Here is an 8,579-nt window from a genome sequence, read left to right on the forward strand (position 1 = left end):
GTGGAAGCAAATTACTACTAGAAGTAACATGATTTAAGACATACCGGTGGAATCATCATCATTAATCATATAGGGTGAACTATGGTAAATTGGGACACTTTTGGTAGATCGCAAAAAAAAACCCTCTTTAAGTTTAATATACACCGACATTTAGTAATTGTATGTCTTTATATGGGTCTTGGGTACATTTCCATGTAGGAATTAGTTTTTGAAGTATGATATTTTATAATATATTAACATTTAAAGACAGTGAGACACCAACTTCGTTGTGAGAAAATGCTATGGCAATTTGGGACACCCTTTAATGTAAAATGGGACAGTCTGTTTGATTATCATTATTTTTGCACAAACTGAAGAATAATATCGTTTTTCTCTTGTTAACAGTAGACTAGGATCTTAACTATTTAAAAAATGATATAACATCCCTGAAACATTTCCATTTCAAGAGAATATTGAAGGAGTAGGGCATGTGTGACTGTGGCCATGGCCATTAGCATGTGGGATGCATATTACAATACAGGCCTATGGCGTGCTAATATGTTATGCTAACAGCTAACAGAAGCCCATTCTGTTGCTATGAGAAAACTGTCCCATTTTAGCTTAAAATATTGTCCCAAATTAGCTCACTCCACTATACTTACTAAAAGTATGTCTCCTTAATAAAGTAAAGACAAATGTGTAAATGTTTTGATATTGAGTTAAACCTTTAGTAAAACAACATATATTTCAATCATATTTTGTACCATATAATCACTAATTCAGCCATAATATCCTTATGATCTGATAGCATAATCGACATGTCAGCTAGCTAAACTGACAAGTGTTGGATCCACTGTCACTTCAAACCTTTGCTCATTTATTTTATGATACTTAACACCAAATACAATTATTGTTCCTTATACATGACAGTTGCAGTAACAATATTACATCCCATTTTGTGATTGGCTGCTAATATTTAGAAAGAAAACAACCCAAAACCTTATTTGTCCCAATTTGGCTGATGTCCCAAATTACCTTAGTTCACCCTACCACCGCAGATGATGTCGCTGAAGCACAGAAAGTAGAGAACGAGCGCTCCGCCCCAACGCAACCTGTGGAGTGAGGGCGATTTAGTTGAATGCGCGTAAATAAAATTAAAACCAACTAAAGTTAACACATCCATTTTACATACCGTCAATCGGGTTTAGGTCACGGACGCCTAGTCCTCGCTTTTGCACCACGACTCAATGCGACCACCACACGCAGCAGAGAAACCAGAGACAGGGGAGGTAGCCACCTGAGCAACCCCTGCCGTAAACAGAGGATTTGCATGAAGCTGTGCGCTTAAACACTTAAAATACATGAACACAAAGGCATCGAGCATACCTTTCACAAACGGGAGATGTCCTCAACCTCCACTTCAAACGCGGACAGTAGTTAGATCTTTGAGTGGCATGTGGCATGTGCCAGTGACATGCGGAAGTGGTATCATTGACATGCTATTATAAAACACATTTTTCCACTAACAGGTTAGGTTTAGGAATGAGTTTTGGTTTAGGCACAGTTCGGCATGTTTATAGGTTGGTGTACACACATTTTTCACTGACAGGTTAGGTTTAGGAATGAGTTTGGTTTAGGCACAGTTCGACATCGACATGCGGAAGTGGCATCACTGGCATGCAACTATAAAACACATTTTTCCACCGACAGGTTAGGTTTAGGAATTAGTTTAGGTTTAGGCACAGTTCGGTTGGTTTACACACATTTTTTCACTGACAGGTTAGGTTTAGGAAAAGTTTAGGGTTAGCCACATTTTGACATCGTAGTAACCAACCGTGACATGCCAACCGTGACGGCACTTGACATGCCAGTTAACTGATGTCATTACAGACCTAGAATACATAAATAATTTAAAATAATACTTTTTTATTAATAAATATTATTACACTTATTGATAATAATTAGTATAAGTCTGTGGTTAATATAAAATCAATGGACATGTCACTGCGGCACTTCCGCATGTCACTGACACATGCCACATGCCACTCAAAGATCTAAGGGACTGTTCGTAATTTACCGGGGGGGGGGGGGGGGGGGGGGGGGGCTGGTGCGTAGGGGGGGGAGGGCCATGATGAAAAAAAATGAGGTGGGGGGAGGGCCATGGCAAAAAAATCGAAGTTAGGGGGAGGGCTATGGGAAAAAAACGATTTTTTAAATTATTATTTTTGAAATAATAATAAAAAATGCAATACTTCTCTGAAACACATCGCTTTGCGAGGTCCCGGGTGCATAGGCCTACTTTAGCACTGACGCGTGTATCTGTAAGCATCCCTCGGCATACCTAGGGATGCGTGTAGTAGGCATACCGAGTATGCGTTAGCCTAGGCTAAATATTATTTTTGGTGCTTTTGTGTGGAAAAGACCTTGTGCCATAACGGTGACCGCGATTTCCTCGGGTTAGGCTACTGCTGGAACGACATCGCAAAGGTCCTGGATCAACATCTGGTTTGAGTGGTTTATGTCAGATTTCGCGCCAGTAACGTCTTCTGTAGCCTATGGATTAAGATCAGTTATGCAGAAGTGCCATGCTGTTACAAAATACAATTATTCTGACAGGTTAAGTTTAGAAATATGTTGGTAAAGGCATAATTTGGCATGTTGTTAGGTTGGTGCACACATTTTCACTGACAGGTTGTTTAGGAATTAGTTTTAGTTTAGGCACAGTTCCACATAGCCACTGTAATAGCCTACCTAACCAGAGCCTAATACCACCGTGACGGCACTTGGCATGTCCGTTAATTTTTGGAATCAGACCTAGAATAGGCTAACATACCAGATGTTGATCCAGGACCAACTTTGCGATGTCGTTCCAGCAACAAGGGTAACCCGAGGAAATTGCGGTCACCGTGCCCAACGTAGGGCGCCCCTCCAGCTGTTTCACTCGCTATCATAGTCGACTTGAACATTTGGTGATGTGTCAGTGCATCGCAAGGCACAGAGAGATGTGCACGAACAAGCCTACTAACTTTGGACAGAGCTTCGAGGCGGCTGCTCAACTTCGGAATCTCGAAGTGAAATGTAGTCTATTTTCTTCGAACCGGCATTATCAGCTGTCAAAGTGGAGCGCGCCACCCTAAAAATGCAGCGGTTTGTTTAATTGTTCATCGGTGTCCACAAGAATGTTTACTTTTGGGAAAATAAAAACACGTTTTGAAATAGTCTAGGCTAGAGCTAGGCTACTGTTTGGAGCCATACGCCAACTTCAACCCTGTAATCCCACCAACTCTAGTCATCCTGCAGGTGAGACCGCTCACGCAGCTTGGTCAACCTAGAGTAGGCTATAGGTTGTCAATCATGCGGGCAGAGCGAGAGAGAAGAGAGGGTGGGGGGTTCACTTCGAGATTCCGCAGTTGAGCAGCCGCCTCGAATCTCTCGGTCCAAAGTTGAACAGAACAGTTAATAGGCTACACTGTTCGTGCACATCTCTCTGTGACAATTGCCATGCACTGACATGACCAAATGTTTAAGTCGACAAGGATAGCGAAACAGAGCTGGAGGGCGCCCTGCGTCGGGGTTAAATGGCGCAAGGTCTTCTCACACAAGAGCACCTGTGGTAGTTTGACTACATTTATTAACATTTATGGTTAACACCTCTAGGGGGAGCTACCTACCTATACTAATGTAAGTGCTTATGGGAACCTATATAAGTCAGTACAGAGAAGAAGTATCACTACTTCACTAGTCAAGATCAAGCCACGGGCTAGAGACATGTTAGGTTGTTGTCTGTAATGTGTGAGTGAAACATTAAACGGCACGAAGCCAAATGAGACAACCTTTCAAGTGTGATGATTGCTACAGCCACCGTAGGATATCACACAATTGGCGACGAGGATTTCAAGGATTGAAACTCCCAGATGAGTGAAGGTGCGAGCTCAGAGGAAAACCGCGGTTCCAACTCACCAGAGGAAAGCGTTTCCCCACCGCGCCGAGTTCCACCACCCCCACCGCCGCGGCAAGAAGGGCAAGTTGGGCAAGTAGGACAAGGGCAAGTGCAAGTAAAGATGGCAGCCGTAATCGGATCGGTAACCCCTTTTGATAATGCAACTCAGTCTTGGGAAGAATATAATGAAATGTTGGACTTTTTCTTCGAAGCTAATGACATAAAAGAGCCAGAAAAACGAAAGGCTGTACTTTTAAGTAGCGTTGGTGCAACTACTTATAGCTTGCTGAGGAATTTAGTCAGTCCGGATTTGCCAAAAGCAAAAACGTATGACGAGCTAACTGCTGAGCTCAAGAAGCACTACAACCCCACACCGAGTGAAATTGTGCAAAGATTTAAATTTAATTCACGCATACGGAAGAGCAGTGAGTCAATAGCTGAGTATGTGGCTGAATTGAGGAAAATAGCACTGCATTGTGACTACAAAGATTCATTGTCTGAAATGTTACGAGACAGATTAGTGTGCGGAGTGAATGATGACCGTATGCAACGGAGACTTTTGTCTGAAACGAAACTAACTTTTGAAAAGGCTTTGGAAGTGTGCCAAGCTATTGAAACAGCGTCGAAAGATGTGAGAGAGATGCAAGGAAAGCTAGCTGAGGACTCAGCACTGCATGCACGTGTGCCTAAAACTCACGTAGGTGTCCACGCAGTATCTGACAAAATGCAACGCAAATTCTCCAGTTGTTATCGCTGCAAAGGCCAGCACAATGCCGCAGAATGCAAGTTTGCCACTGAACTGTGTCATAATTCTGGCAAGAGTGGGCATATAAAGAAGGCTTGTAGATCAAAGGCAGGCAATTCACATGTGCAAAAGGCAACGTTCAAGGGACAAAAAGGCGAAAGCAAGGGCCCAGGAAAGGAACAGCGAGCGAATCAACTTAGAGGGGAGGGAGAAAGTGATACAGAGGACACAAGTTTTCACACAATTTACAACATGTCAGAAGAGCTGACCAAGGTAGCGCCTATCAAACGCATCATGGATGTGAATGGAATGAAAGTAACATTTGAAGTTGATACAGGCTGTGGAGTAACCATACTAAGCAAACAGCAATACACACAACTGTGGAAGAAAACAGACACCACAGAATTAAAGCCCTGCTCGCTAAAATTAAAAACATACACAGGAGAGAAATTAGGAGTACTGGGCATAGCACAAGTGAAAGTGCAGCATGAAAACAAAGAAAAGAACTTACCTGTAGTAGTAGTGGGAGGAGAAGGACCAAATCTACTAGGGCGAAGTTGGCTACAAGAACTGTCCATGATGAATGAGATCGTGAACAAGGTTGAATTGCAGCCCAAATTGCAGCTCGAGGGGATCCTCGAACGACACGCTGAGGTGTTCAAAGAAGGGTTAGGACAGCTCAAAGGTGTCACAGCGAAGATTAATGTGGACAGGGAGGCTCAACCACGATTCTGTAAACCCCGACCTGTACCCTATGCAGTCAAGCCACTGGTCGAAAGTGAGCTACAGAGGCTCCTGGATGACAAGATAATCGAGCCAGTGCAGGTTGCAGAGTGGGCCGCGCCCATAGTCCCAGTGCGAAAGCCGGATGGCTCCATTCGAATATGTGGAGATTATAAACTCACTGTCAATAGAGCATCGCGGGTGGATCAGTATCCAATTCCCAAAGTCGAGGACCACTTCGCCCAGCTGAACGGGGGGCAACACTTCACGAAACTTGACATGAGTCATGCATACCAACAGATTGTCTTAAATGAAGAATCGCGGAAGTATGTAACCATCAATACACACAAAGGCTTGTATACCTACACACGCTTACCATTTGGAGTAGCTTCCAGTCCTGCTATATTCCAGAGAACCATTGAGGGCATCTTAGGGGGCATTCCAAATGTTGCCATTTATTTGGATGACATACTTTGCACAGGTCCAAATGAACAGGAACACCTGAAAACGGTGCAGGAAGTACTTCAGAGGTTGGAGAAAAGCGGCCTGAGGTTGAAAAGAAGCAAGTGTGAGTTCATGGGAAAAGAGGTGACATTCCTAGGCCACAAGATCAACGCCAGTGGTCTACACCCTCTGACAGAGAAAGTGGAAGCCATTGCGGAGGCGCCCGAGCCACAAAATGTTAGTGAGTTAAAAGCTTACCTTGGCTTGTTGAACTACTACCATAGGTTCCTCCCAAAGCTCTCCACGCTGCTAGCGCCGCTACATACCCTGCTCAGGAAAGAAGAGAAATGGTCATGGGGGGCCGAGCAGCAGAAAGCATTTGAAGAGTCCAAATTGCTACTTCAGTCTTGTAGTGTGCTAGTACACTATGACTCAAACAAGCCTCTCATCTTAGCGTGTGACGCTTCACCCTACGGTGTGGGAGCCGTACTCTCTCATCGTATGGCAGATGGCTCAGAGAGACCCATAGGGTTCGTCTCAAGAACTCTCAGTGCAGCTGAGAAGAACTACTCCCAGTTAGACAAGGAAGGCCTTGGGGTCGTTTTCGGAGTGAAAAAGTTCCATAAATATCTCTATGGGAGACAGTTCGCAATAGTGACTGATCATAAGCCACTAATCTCACTATTCAGTGAAATGAGAGCCATACCCCAGATGACATCTCCGAGGATTCAGAGATGGGCAGTCACATTAGCAGCGTATGAGTACACCATCATCTACAAGGCGGGCCGAGAACATACCAACGCGGACGCGTTCAGTAGGCTACCCTTGGATAGAAGGAGAGAAAGCACGCCTGAGGAGGAGGAGAGAGTGCTGTTGTTTGAGGACATCGGCGTGCCACTGGTGAACGCACAGCAAATAAAGAAGTGGACGGACAAAGACCCTGTACTGGCAAGAGTGCGCGAATACATCTTGCGAGGCTGGCCAAAGGTGAACAGTCCTGAGTTCATTCCCTACGTCCGACGCCAGGATGAGCTCAGTACCCAAGAAGGATGTATCCTGTGGGGAGGACGCGTTGTCATTCCACCACCTGGACACAAATCCTTACTCAAGCAACTACACCAAGCACACCCTGGTATGACCCGAATGAAAGGGTTGGCAAGAAGTTACCTGTGGTGGCCAAACATCGATGCAGAGATGGAGGCGCTTGTGAAAAATTGCCTGATCTGCCAGGAGAACCGTAACAATCCTCCAGTAGCCCCATTACACCCTTGGGAAGTTCCGGATGGACCATGGAGGAGAATCCACATCGACTATGCGGGTCCATGGATGGGAAGAATGTTCCTGATCATAGTGGATGCGTACTCAAAGTGGATCGACGCATATTCTGTGAGTAACTCAACATCTACTGTTACCATAGAATGCCTGAGAAAGAGCTTTAGTCAACAAGGCTTACCAGAGATCATAGTTTCTGATAACGGTACCTGTTTTACGAGTGAACAGTTCCAAGAGTTTGCTGAGAAGAATGGCATACGTCATATCACGACTGCGCCATACCACCCTTCTTCTAACGGCTTAGCCGAGAGGGCCGTGCAGACGTTCAAGTCACTCATGAAGAAAATGACAGGAGACTCTATTGAAACTAGAATGTCCAGAGCTCTGTTCAGCTATCGCATAACACCCCAATCTACAACTGGCAAGTCACCAGCCGAGCTGTTGTGTGGTAGGAAGCTGAGGTCAACTCTTGACTTAATTCATCCAGACTTTACAAAAAGAGTTCATGACAAACAAGAGAAACAAAAGAGTTATCATGACATGCATGCTCAAGTGAGAATACTTGGAGAGGGAGACTTGGTCTACACTCGCAACTTTGGATCAGGACCAGCCTGGGTACCAGGAGAAATAACAGAGAAAACAGGCCCTGTGTCATTCCAAGTTACCTTAGGTAATGGACAAGTTGTGAGGCGACACATCGATCAAGTGCGTGGCAGAAGCTGCACCCCACCAGCGACGACACCGGAGGTGTTGCCTGACACCTCACCTGAGGACGACGTCGTTGAACCACCACTTCAGGTAGCACCTGAGGTAGCGGTCTCCACGGATTCTACTGACCGCAGCACTGCAGCAGAAGCGACTGTGGAGCAGCCTGAGTCTTTACCTGCAGTTGAATCTCCAGCTGTGAGAAGATCTCAGCGTACCAGAAAAGCTCCAGAGTACTTAAAAGACTTTACTCATAGTTAGGAGTGAGTTCCCCAGCAAATGGACAAGAATGCGTCCTGGAACATCACAGGGAGGAGGCAGTCTACCCGAATCCCTAGTTAGAGTGTTTTGTGTTGTCTTTGTTTTTGAAAAAAGAAAACGAATATGTATGACACATGTGTTAAAGAAATTATAGTGAGTAACTGATAGTTAAGGGTTAACTAAGGGTTCCAGGATGTTAAGTGAAAATGTCTAGTGTAAATTGCTATTGAGAGTAATTAAATAGCTTTAATCTAGAGGGGAGGGATGTGGTAGTTTGACTACATATATTAACATTTATGGTTAACACCTCTAGGGGGAGCTACCTACCTATACTAATGTAAGTGCTTATGGGAACCTATATAAGTCAGTACAGAGAAGAAGTATCACTACTTCACTAGTCAAGATCAAGCCACGGGCTAGAGACATGTTAGGTTGTTGTCTGTAATGTGTGAGTGAAACATTAAACGGCACGAAGCCAAATGAGACAACCTTTCCAGTGTGATGATTGCT

The 8,579-nt window shown here is 44.6% G+C and overlaps 1 long non-coding RNA gene across 1 annotated transcript; it reads right to left on the reverse strand.

Annotated features, from left to right (window-relative positions):
* Positions 1-1,028: 1,028 nt before the first annotated feature.
* LOC134467248 (uncharacterized) lies at positions 1,029-1,409 on the reverse strand. Its single transcript, XR_010038491.1, has 3 exons — positions 1,366-1,409; positions 1,172-1,287; positions 1,029-1,091 (listed from the first exon to the last, which is right to left on the reverse strand). It is a non-coding gene; the product is annotated as an uncharacterized LOC134467248 (long non-coding RNA).
* Positions 1,410-8,579: the final 7,170 nt, after the last annotated feature.

The sequence above is a fragment of the Engraulis encrasicolus genome, chromosome 17, assembly GCF_034702125.1.
Source record: "Engraulis encrasicolus isolate BLACKSEA-1 chromosome 17, IST_EnEncr_1.0, whole genome shotgun sequence".
Taxonomy (NCBI): Eukaryota; Metazoa; Chordata; class Actinopteri; order Clupeiformes; family Engraulidae; genus Engraulis; species Engraulis encrasicolus.